General features: G+C 36.3%; 1 pseudogene; it reads left to right on the forward strand.

Moving 5' to 3' along the window:
* The first annotated feature begins 479 nt into the window (after nt 1-479).
* LOC110825289 (malate dehydrogenase, cytoplasmic-like) lies at nt 480-11845 on the forward strand (annotated as a pseudogene).
* Nucleotides 11846-13043: the final 1198 nt, after the last annotated feature.

A 13043-nucleotide genomic window follows, 5' to 3' on the forward strand; every position in this document is an offset into this window, starting at 1 on the left:
TTAGTCCTGAGTGGTCCCATAGTGATAATAAGGTAGGACTTAGGTTAGGTGATGGAGTACATATAGAAATACTGGGTTTCATATTGTTGCATATCATACTCGTAACTTAATTTTTACTGTACTGAGTTATATGAACTCACTCTTTATTATTCACAAATAATGTAGGAATAGAGTCGGGATTGAAGTTGCTGGCTCCCAAGCCTAGCGTATAGAGCAACAGAATAAGGATCTTTATTAGCATAATTGAATATGTAAAAGTTGGTAGTAGTGTAGATAGTGTGTCTGTTGATAGTGTATATAGTTGTGTTTCACGCGATATTACATGTATGATTGCAGGTATATCTTGACTTTGAATAATAGATTGTGATAGTGTTCCTATATGCATGACTAATTTGAAACGAAATTTTCGTATTTAATCATGGATTTATTTTAAACTACGCCATTAGAAATGAAAAAAAAAGGGTGTTACAGTTGTAGTGCTTCAAAAAATACTTGTGGTTTTGTTTTGTGTTTTTTTGTCATGGAAGATGATTAGGTATCTGTGCAGCTTATTGAATCCGAAAAAGGAAGCTATAAGAGTTTTCGTTACTGGTGCAGCAGGCAAACCAAATTCTATTCTTCTTGTTTTCTCTTTCTTCATCCATTTACCATTTCCAACTCCACATCTTTTGAATTTTCTTTATAATATATATTTACTTACGAAAAAATTGTGTATACATCCTTATGATCAAATATATGATATCTATATAAAAAATAAAACTGTTTATCTGTTTTAGTTTGAATTAATTTATTAACAATTATTGTCCTTCCAGCTATATATGTATATATATATGCATATTAATTTTTACATCTCACCACTTAATTCCTGGGAGGCTTTTTCTGTTTTGAGGGTAGTTTATATGGGGATAAATTAGGAGATCATATATTTCATATAAAAATTAGGAGCATATAACTTGTTAACCAAACATGGAGTTACACTTTTTATTTTAGATAGGAATAAGGTCTTGTACCTGCTAACTTGCTCCAAATGGGATAGGCCAGGTAAAACTCATAGTAATTTGTTATAGAGTGATTATGGATAAAAAGTTATAAATTTAAAATAAATATGAAATGTGTATTGATTAAATAATAAACACATTTCACCGTGTCCCTTCTCTCACCACCTCTATTTTATATATAATTAATAAATTTTCAGGTTTGCCTTTATTTTTATTTAAATTAGTTAAATTTTAGTTAATAAATGTTTAGTGTTATATTTTTATAATATTATTTTATAGTTATTATTGAGTATATTGTATTTGAACATTATTTTAATTATATTCTATTCTAATTGATACTTAATGTTTTTTAACTTAATTAATAATTTGAATATTTTATAAGATTTTTTAGAATTAAAAAAAAAATAGATTAATGAGGTAAATGGTAAGTAGAAAGTTTTATTATGATACATAGATAACTTTCTATTTGTTCTGGATATGAGAGTACTATGAGTTTATATTTTTACTGATATAACGAATAAAAGAATGAAGGTGTTTGTCCATTCCTATCTCTACTATTGATAAAAGAGACAATGATATAATTATGAACCCCGACTCCTTTAAAACTTTTTAATGCATTTTGTAAGCCATGTTTATTAATATATTTATGGTTTTCATTTTTAGCATTCTGAAATTATGTTCTTTGGCAATAACAAAGACATAAAAGAGTAATCTTACCCTTTTCTCTTAAATACTTCTATAAAAATCCAGAATTTAAATGAAAATAAAGTCATAACTTAAATGCGAAAGCGAAATAATAGAGTTAAGGTTTACATTCCTTACATAATAGTTTATAATGCCCAATAGGGCTACGGGAATCTTCATTTTAAAAGAATAAACGAAAATCAAAGAAATAAATGAAAGTCGAATAACTAAACAATCCTAGGACGACCTTCGATGACTTTTGAAGGGAGTCCGGATGATGAACTATTTACAACTTCCTTGTTGATCGGGATCTGAATTTTGATTCTCTTGATCTGAAATATAACATAAAGGGGTGGGCTACACTAGCCTAGTAAGAATATCATACTAATCACATATACGAAAAAATGAGGATTGGTAAAAATAAGAAAAACAACCAATGGAGCCCTTAATTTAATGTAAATTCATTTACTATAAAGAAAACCATTTATTCCATATTTGTGTAATAAGTCTTTTCTAACAATAACTTATGAAAATTCATATTCATGCATTATTATTTATCACATAGAAGATAATAAAAAATGATCATTTTACATTTTTACCCGCTTACCGGTACCCTTAGGAGTCCATAGAGATGTTCTCTTACTCGTGAACCCAATATCCAATTAAACAGTTAACCGGTTGTCCCCATAACCTGTCCAGTATGGCCACCAAAGATAACACCACCTCAATACCCCGTCCGATATAAGGGTGAACCATATCTCCCAAACCTTACTGGTAAGGGACTTCCTAGCTCTGTCCAACTGAGTTAACATTCATGGTAGGGTTCCCTTTGTACTGAGCCCATCCATCCTTTTTTGGGTATCCAGTAAGTCTTTCACACATAGATTTCTATCAGCATAACAATCAACCATGCAATAACCATATTTCATTTTATATTCACAGTTCACTTAAACAACAATATAGTTTAACACAACCAAATTACCAATGACCAGAATACCAGCACACAATGCAAGGAAAACAAATAAGAAAAGACCTAAAAAAAACATCAATCGAGTTATGCACAGTATAATAGTAAATAAATATAGACAATACAGAAAAATAAATAGGAAATCAAAACGACTGTGAACTAACCAGTTTTGACTGCACTAGTGACTTATAATTATTTTTAAGATTCTCTAATTTTTTATAAAAACACACAACTATTAATTATTAAGCTTCAATTTACCGTAACAGAGAAAAAGGTGAGGAATCCTTACCCAAATCGATGTTCGAAATACCAAAATTTCTACTGTACTTACTGGCGGTCCCCTAATTTTTTGAATTTTTCTGCAGAGATTAAAACACACTTCATGTACCTAAAAATATCCCATAAAATTTAAAATCGATGTTAAAAATCCTTTCCAGCCAATTTCAGAGGTCCGGCACAGCAGCACCGTCGTGCTCCTGCGACGGCGCCACTGCCCGCAGCGGCGGTTTGCTTCGACCTGGCCGTTTTTGACCGGTTTTGATAGGTTTTGACTGACTTGATACATCTCCCTGTAAAAAAATACATTATGGGGAATCGGTTGATCGAAAAAATTAGAAAACAAAGACTTATCGGTAGTGGAATTTTTCAGGTGCGATGGCTCCACCGACCTTCGTGGTTGGGATTTTTTCTTCGGTGAACCTATAAAAAATAGAACGGTGAACACAACGGTAGAAAACTCGCATGAAACAGGAAACGAGAAGAGGCTCATATGAGGAGGTTGTGAGTTTTGCCTACGGTTTCCGGTTCACCCGCCATTCTTTTTGCTCCAATATGGCCACAGGGGGTACTCATAATTGAATTTCAAGTGGGTAGGAGAATTTTTACCTTTTTTGGTAGTCAGAGGTGGCTCCGGTGCGGCGGCAGTCGGCGGTCAGTTCCCTTCTCCGACGATTGGTTTGTCTTCTCCAGTAGGAGGCTGGCGGCTAGGGTTTAGGTTCAGTGTGATGCAAAATATTTATACTCATCTTGCGTTAATCTGGACTGTTCATCGTATTTTATCTCAACCGTTCTATCACACCTAAGGAGGAAACGAATCTGGACCTTTCATCGCATTTGATCTCGACCTTCCAATCGCATTTAAGGAGAAAACGAATCTTGACTGTTCATCGCGATTTGATCTTGACAGTTCGATCGCGTTTAAAGGAAAACAAATCCGGGCTGTCCACGCACGCAGGATCGATCCTGGACCGTTCGATCGTAGGGCATGCGGATCGCCCGCATGGCACCGACATCAGCATGTTTTGCCACGCGGCGTGTTTTGGTTTGTCGGGATTGCTTACTGGGCGGTCCTTCGTGACAAAATTTTTTTTATTTATATTTTAACCATCAATTTCTGATTTTTTTTGAAAATACACCCGAATCTAAATTTTCACCCATTTTTCCTAAAATTATTTTCAATTTCATACATAACCTATTTTTTTTTTCCATAAATTCAACAAAAATTAAAATAAATTAATTTAAAAATAAATTTTTTATATATTTAAAATGTTAAAATTAATTTCTGGTCAAATTTCAGGCTTCGGTATTACAACTTTGGCACACTCATCTTCTCCATGATGGATTTTTATTTCAAAGTACATATATATATAATTAGATTATATAATTGAATAAAACAAAGGAATTATTAAGATTGATGTACTTATGTAGATGAAGATGATTGTTTTCAATTAATCAGTATTGGTTTCATGTTCACCAGGGCAAATAGGTTATGCCTTTGTTCCAATTATTGCAAGGGGAGCCATGTTAGGTGTTGATCAACCTATAATTTTACATTTACTTGACATTGAGCTTGCTAAGGAGGCATTAGAAGGGGTGAAAATGGAACTAATTGATGCTGCATTTCCCCTATAGTGTATATATAGGTGTTGTCACTACCACGAATGTTATTGAAGCTTATAAAGATGTGGAAATTGCAATTTTGATTGGCGGATTCTGACGAAAAGAAGGTATGGAGAGGAAAGATGTGATGTCTAAAAATGTATCAATCTATAAAGCTCAAGCTTTAGCCTTGGAGCAACGTGCTGCTAAAGGTTGCAAGGTAACATTCTCTGACCAAATAAGATTTGGTATCATAAAACACAAATTTGAAAAAAAATAGTATGAACTGATGTGCATGCATAAATAGGTGCTAGTAGTTGCTAACCCTGCAAACACCAATATCCTTATCTTGAAGGATTTTGCACCTTCAATTCCAAGTAAAAATATCACATGCCTTACTCGACTTGACCACAACAGAGCCTTAGGCCAAATTTGTGAGAGGCTAAATGTTGAAGTGAGCAATGTGAAAAATATAATCATATGGGGTAATCATTCTTCAACTCAATACCCTGATGTCAATCATGCAACTGTCACCGCTAGCACAGGAGAGAAATATGTCAAACAACTTGTTTATGATGATTTATGGTAACTTTCTCAAAGCTTGTTTTTCTAATTTATTTTATGATAGTAAGAAATTATACGTGGGTTTTATATTCTTAGGTTAAAGGGTGAGTTTATTAACACAGTGCAATAGTGAGGTGCAACCATTATAAAAGCTAGAAAGCTTTCAAGTGCATTATCTGCTGCAAGTGCTGTGTGTGATCATATATGAGATTGGGTTGTTGGGACTTCTAAAGTAAGTTGTCATTTTACAGCTATTAACTTGCATGTGTTATCTAATGTTATTACGAGCTTTATTTGTTTTTACATTCAGGGAAGTTGGGTGTCTGGGAGTATATTCTGATGGATCTTATGGGATCCAACCAGGCCTTATCTACTCATTTCCTGTTACATGTGTTAATGGAGAATGGTCCATCGTGCAAGGTAGGCTTTATAAAAAAATATATATATGAACTTATAATATCCTTATTCCCTTGTTCATTTTTTTCTTTTAAAATCTACATGTGTTTGTAATGCATATATATTTTTTTAAATTTTAATTAAAAATTGCTAAAGTTTATTATTCAATGACCTTTTAAAAATAGAATTGGTGCAAAAAAAATTCATGATTTATATGTGTAACACCCAACTATTTCTATTATTTTTATTTTATTTAATTTTTATTAATTTAATATAAATATAAGATATGTATTAATTGAATTGAATATAATTTAATTTATTTTAATGAAAATAATAATAATAATAATAATAAAAAGGGATAAAAATTGTTTAGGAATTTAATTAAAAATAATTTTGGGGAAAAGGGGTGAAAATTTGGGTTCTGGGAGTATTTTTGAAAGAAAAATCAGAAATCAGGGGTTAAAACGTAATTTAGAAAAGTTGTGCTACTTCAGCTGCTTGGTCAACAGCCCCGACCAACCAGAACGCGCCAGGTGGCAAAGACACTGACGTGGGAGGCCACGCGGGAGGGAGCCATGTAGGCGATCCGTGTACGCGCGATCGAACGACTGAGATCCGTTCCCGCGCGCACGGACGACCCAGATAAAAAATGCGCACGGATGGCCCAGATTGCATCACGTACGGACGACCCAGATTGAATCGCGCACGAACGACCCATATTGAATTGCACACGGACAGCCTAGATTGAATTGTGATGTCGGTCCAGATTCCCTCCCCATTTAATCGCGATAGGATGGTCCAAATTAAAAGCGATGGACGGCTCAGATCAAAAGCGGATGGGTATAAATAACCCCATTCGCACCCAAACCCTAACCCTAGCCGCCAGAGCTGCTCACCGGAGAAGACAGCCCAGCCGCCGAGGAGTCGACTGCCGCCACCCGCTGCCGTACCGGAGCAATTTTCGGCCGCCAAACGAGGTAAAAATTTTACCCTTTGATCAAAATTTAATTCTAAACCCACATATGGCTAAATCGAAGCAAAAGCATCGGCCAATTGGCCGAAAAATGCCGCCGAAACTCAGTGGCACTGCTACAGGGTGTTTCGATTTTTCCCTCAGATGAGGCCCTTCCTGATTCCCATTCGATGTAATTTTTTCATCGTTGTGATCACCGTTTCCTCCACTACAAGTTGACTGGAGCAAAACACCCAACTGCAACGTGAGCTGGAGGAGACGCGACACCGGAGAGCCCCACCACTGGTGAGTTTCAGTTTTCTACATTTTTTTGGTCCACCGAGGGCCCTAAGTGTTTTTTCTCATAGGAACCGATGCAAGTTTGGCTGAATTCGGCCGAAAACAGCCAACACAAGGCGGATCACTGTCGCTTAGATTAATTTGTTATCGTGTTCATCGATGACATCCTGGTCTACTCAAAAAGCAGAGAGGAACATGCTCACCATCTAGCTCAGGTTTTGTAGGTTCTCAGAAGAAAGAAACTGTATGCAAAGTTGAGTAAGTGTTAATTTTAGCTTGAGCAGGCCGTCTTCCTGGGACACATCATATCAAAGGATGGAGTATCAGTGAATCCTGAAAAGGTTGAAGCAGTGCTCGGCTGGGAGAAATTGACATCAGTTAAAGAAATTTGTAGCTTTCTAGGAATGGCGGGCTATTATCGCCGGTTCGTTGCCCCTAACCCGACTCACAAAGAAGAATGCCAAGTTTGAGTGGAATGAGGACTGTGAAAGAAGTTTTTCAGAACTAAAGAAGCGGCTGACTACTGCACCTGTGCTGTCCTTATCGAGTGGATTGGAGAGATATACAGTTTACAGTGATGCCTCCTATCTAGGTCTGAGTTGTGTTCTAATGTAGCATGGGAAGGTCATAGCCTATGGGTCTAGACAATTAAAGAGTCATGAAAAAAATTATCCCACCCATGACTTAGAGCTTGCCGCAATCATACACACCTTGAAGACTTGGTGCCATTATTTATATGGAGAGACCTTTCAGACTTATACCGATCACAAGAGTTTGAAACACATATTCACTCAAAAAGATCTCAACATACGTCATAGAAGGTGGATAGAACTTCTTAAGGACTATGATTGTGACATCTTGTACCATCCGGGTAAGGGCAACGTGGTAGCCGATGGCACTCAGCAGAAAAAGTACAGGTATCTTAGCCTATTTGATGGCTTCAGAATGCAGGAAAATTAGGGCCACACAACAGGTTCGACTTTAGGACTTGAGGAGAGTCACATGTTTAGGCCATCTGACCGTCCAACCTAAGTTAATCCAGAGAATAAGGGAAACTCATCAGTTGATCCCGCCCTAGTAGCCCTCAAAAACGATGTAGAACAGGGAGTTAGCTCAGAATTCTGAGTCTCCGCCGATGGGTTACTCTGATTCCAGGACAGGGTGTGTGTTCCACGTGACAGTGAGTTAAAGAGAGACATCATGACAGAGGCCCATAGCTCAAAGTTTGCCATGCATCCCGGAAGCACTAAAATATACCAAAGCATGTGACCCCAGTTTTGGTAGAATGGGATGAAAAGAGACATAGCTGACTTTGTGTATAAATGCTTGGTATGTCAGCAGGTCAAGACAGAGCATCAACATTCAGTCGGGTTACTTCAGCCTTTACCGATCCTAGAGTGGATGTGGGAACATATCACTATGGACTTCGTGACAGGGTTTTCTAAGGCACGCTCAGGACATGATGTCATCTGGGTAGTTGTTGACTGGCTTACCAAGTCTTTCCACTTCTTAGCCATCAGGATAACCGATCCCTTGGACAAGTTGGCAAGAATGTATATCAAGAAAATAGTCAGATTGCATGGAGTCTTAGTGACAGTGGTTTCCGACAGGGACCCCAGGATCACTTCTCGATTTTGGAGTAGCTTTCAGTAAGCCATGGGAACAAAGATGTCCCTCAGTACTGCCTTTCACCCTCAGACTGATGGACAATTAGAAAGGACAATCCGTACACTTGAGGATATGCTCCGAACTTGTGTCCTTGACTCTGGGGGCCATTAGGACGATCATCTACCCCTGATAGAGTTTGCCTACGACAATAGCTACCAAGCGAGCGTTGGCATGGCTCCGTATGAGGCGTTATATGGGTGCCCATGCAGATCGCTGATTTGTTGGGAAGAAGTGGGCAATAAAAAATTGTTCGGCCCGGAGCTGGTAGAGGAGACTACATCCAAGATAGTTAAAATCAAGAAGAACATTCAGATGGCTCAGAGCAGGCAGAAGAGTTATGTGGACACCCGAAGGAGAGAGTTAGCATTTGAGAAAGGCGACTGGGTGTTCCTTAAGGTCACTCCTTTCAAGGGGATTAGTAGGTTCGGCAGGAGGGAAAAACTAAACCTCCGATTTATTGAACCATTGGAAGTCTTATACAGGATTGCTACCGCCGCCTACAGACTAGCACTGCCTCCAGAGCTTTCCAAAGTCCACAATGTGTTTCATGTGTCCATGTTACGCAAGTACAACCCGAAAACTTTTCATGTCTTGGCCCACGAACCTCTCCCACTCCAAGAGGACTTATCCTACGAGGAAGTACCAGTCGGCATTACGGATCGTAAGAGTAGATTACTCCGCAACCGAAAAATATCATTTGTAAAGATCGTATGGCAGAACCACACACCAAGAGAGGCTACATGGGAGCTAGAATCAGACTTTAGAGCCCAGTACCCCTAATTGTTCGATCGAGAGTGAGAGGTAAATTTGAGGGACCAAATTTTTTTTAAGGGGGAGAGAGTTATAACACCCAACTATTTCTATTATTTTTATTTTATTTCATTTTCATTAATTTTATAAAAATACAAAATATGTATTAATTGAATTAAATTGAATTGAATTTATTTAAATAAAAAATAATAATAATAATAAAAAAGGGGTAAAAATTATTTAGGGATTTAATTGAAAATAATTTTAGAAAAAATGGGTAAAAATTTGGCTTCTGGGGGTATTTTTGAAAGAAAAATCAGAAACCAAGGGCCAAAACATAATTTATAAAAGTTGTGCCACGTCAGCTGCCTCGACCAACTAGGACACATCAGGTGGCAAAGACGCTGACGCGGGAGGCCACGCGGGAGGGAGCCACGTGGGCAATCCGTGTGCATGAGATCAAACGGCTGAGATCCGTTCCCGTGCGCACGGACGGCCCAGATTGCATTGCGCACGAACGGTCCAGATTGAATCGCGCACGGATAACCCAGATTGAATCGCGATGAACGGTCCAGATTCACTCATTATTTAATCGCGATCGGACAATCTAGATTAAAAGCAATGGATGACTTAGATCAAAAGCGGATGGGTATAAATAACCCCATCTGCACCCAAACCCAAACCCTAGATGCCAGAGCCTCTCGTCGGAGAAGACAGCCCAGCCGTTGGGGAGCCGACCACCGCCATACCGGAGCAATTTTTGGCCGCCAAATGAGGTAAAAATTCTATCATTTGCTCAGAATTTAATTCTAAACCCACCTATGGCAAAATCGGAGCGCAAGAACCGGCCAATTGGCCGAAAAATACCGCCGAAGCTCAGAGGCGCCGCCGCGGGGTGTTTCGATTTTCACCTTCGATGAGGCCCTTCACGATTCCCGTTCGATGTGATTTTTTACCGTTGTGATTACGTTTCCTCCTCTATAGGTTGACCAGAGCAAAACACCCAACCGCAACGTGAGCCGGAGGACCCGCCGCACCGGAGAGCCCCACTGCCGGTGAGTTTAAGTTTTCTACATTTTTTCGGTCCACTGAGGTGCCTAAGTGTGTTTTCTAAGAGGAACCGATGCAAATTTGGCTGAATTCGGCCGAAAACGGCCAAAAATAGCCAACCCGAGGCGGATCACTGTCGCTCGTGGTAGCACCGTCACCGAAGCACGGTGGAGCCACCGTGCCGGAATTCCAAAATTGGCTAAGTAGGCCCTGGGTCTAATTTTTGGGTTATTTGGAACATGTGTAGGTACCGTAAGCAAGTTTCAGTTCTCGAGAAAAAATTCAGGGAACTTAAGGACCGCCCGTAGGCGCAGTGACAATCTAGTTTTCGGTGTCAAATCAAGTAAGGACCCCTCACCCTATTTCTTATTATAGAATTAAAGTTCGAATAAATGATAATACTGTATTTTGTACAAATTAATAGATATGCATAATTAATTAAGGTTGCTAATGGAGCCCGAACCGGATAGTATTCTCTGCCAATTCTTGCTTGATTTATTTTACAGTTTAAATGCAATATGGTATCTGGTTTATCTATTCTATAGTTTTAAATGTATGTATTACTGTCTTACTTGACCACTGTGTGATTTTGAATTTTAAGATATGATTGTATTACCGGTGCATGTTTATTATTTATGTGATTATGTTTAACTTGGTAATGGAGACTACGGGAAAACAGATAAGGTGACAGCCTCACTAGATATCCTGAGAGATGGTGGATAGACCGGGTTCATAGGGAACCCTACCGTGAATGTTGTCTTATACCGACGGAGTATGGAGACTTGGTCATCGGCACTCATACCGGACAGAGTATGAGGACGGCCCGCTTTACCCTCATACCGGACGTGGTATTAAGGTTTAATGTCTTGGTGCTCATACCGGACAGGGTATGGAGACGGCCGTGGAATTAAGATTGTTAAAAAAGTAGTTCACGTGTAGCGAGGACACCCCTATGGATCCCCATAGATATTAGTAGGCTGGTAAAAATGAGAAACGGTGATAATCAGTTATTGTTAATGAATACAGATTTATGATATATTTTATGTTACTGATTATGTATGAAATTGTGATCTGTATAATGTTATTGTCTTTATAGGTTGTTTTCACAGGTTCTCCAAGGATAAGAAAAAAGGTAAATGGTTTTATTTTAAATAAATATATTACTTTAAAATTTGTGCTCCATTGGTTGTTTGTTAGTTTTCTACCAACCTTTGCTTCTGTGATAGTGATATAGTGTGATGTTCTTACTGAACTAGTGTAGCTCATTCCTTATTTAACCATTTCAGATCAGGAGGACTTGGTTCCCTAGCTCGATCCATAAGAAGACGGAGAGTAGATACTAGATGCTTTATAGTTTCCTTTATTTTTCTCATTTTTCATATTTTTTTTAGAGAACTTATTCCGTGATATTCTTTAGTACTTTTAAGTTATTGTGTAAGGGATGTTAACCTTACCTTTTATTTCACTTCCGCACTCAGATTATTATATGTATTTTCTTTTGAATTTCCAGGGCTGTTACAATATGCAATGACAGGGCTCAAGATAGATGAGTTATCAAGAAAAAAAATGGATGAAACAGCAAAAGAGTTAGTTGAGGAGAAATTGTTAGCTTATTCGTGCCTCACTCGACATGTTTGATTTGCTAAATAGGATAAATTTATAACGTAATAGTTATTTGTAAGGAATAAAATAAATGTTGCAATAGAATTTGAATTACATTACAATGTTAATTTCTTAATCAGTAGTAGCTCTTTTCAACTTTATTACAATATCTGATTGATAGAAGTTAAAAAAAAATGTGTAATACATTATAAATGAATATGATCGCTTGTTTATTGAATTTGTTTACATATATATAATATGTATATATTAAAAATAATACATCAATGAACTATAAATTAGAAAAGTTTATATATAATTGTTTTAATAACAAAATTAGACATATTATAATTTTTATTTCATATAACTTTAATTTAATAAAATTATAAAGTTCATATATACATATATTTTATAAAAGCTTTATAATCATCAAAATGATTTTAGATTGTTTTCCTTATTCTCAATTTTAAAGAACTAAAAATTTCCTCAATTAATTAAAAGTCTAAAATTATCACTTTGTCTTAAATATAAAATTTCAAATATCTTCAAATTTAAAGAATTAAAAAATAAACTAGTTAATTAAAACTCAGTCTAATAAGTAAGAGTATGATGGTCTCTAATGATTAGTTCAAGTTTGTATACTGATTCATGACCATCCATCCATAAATAAGGATTGCAATTTTTACCGTAACTATAATTATAAAATAACTAAAAATTAAAATGTTAAATTGATTTGTGTATTATTTTAAAGTATTTAAATCAGCTCATGCACTTTTTTTTATTTATAATTTTGATTTTTATATTTTTTAAAAAAATTTGATTTAATTTTTAATAATTAACATATTATTTGTGAAAATACCGCATATATTTATGTTAAATATGTATCATGTTCTGATTTGATCAATATCTATATTAAATATTATATATTAATGATATGATATTTATTGTAATAACAAATTCGACATATAATTATTTTAAGTACATAAATTTTTATATTGCATGCATATTTCATATTTAAAAAATAATTTAAATTCTTTTGATAAAAACATTAAAAATTAAAAATTAAAACATTAAAAAAAAGCTTCTGTATTTACTGAGATACTTTTCTTGAATAATCAACTCACTGGTTGCTTGTCGGACAAGATCTGCTTCTTGATTAATCTCACTGTCTACGACACCGGTAACAATATTTTGATCGACCCAATATCTCATTCGTTTAGGTGCTTGGAGAAGATCA

Source organism: Carica papaya, chromosome 5 (assembly GCF_054855325.1).
Source record: "Carica papaya isolate Zhongbai chromosome 5, ASM5485532v1, whole genome shotgun sequence".
NCBI classification, from domain to species: Eukaryota; Viridiplantae; Streptophyta; class Magnoliopsida; order Brassicales; family Caricaceae; genus Carica; species Carica papaya.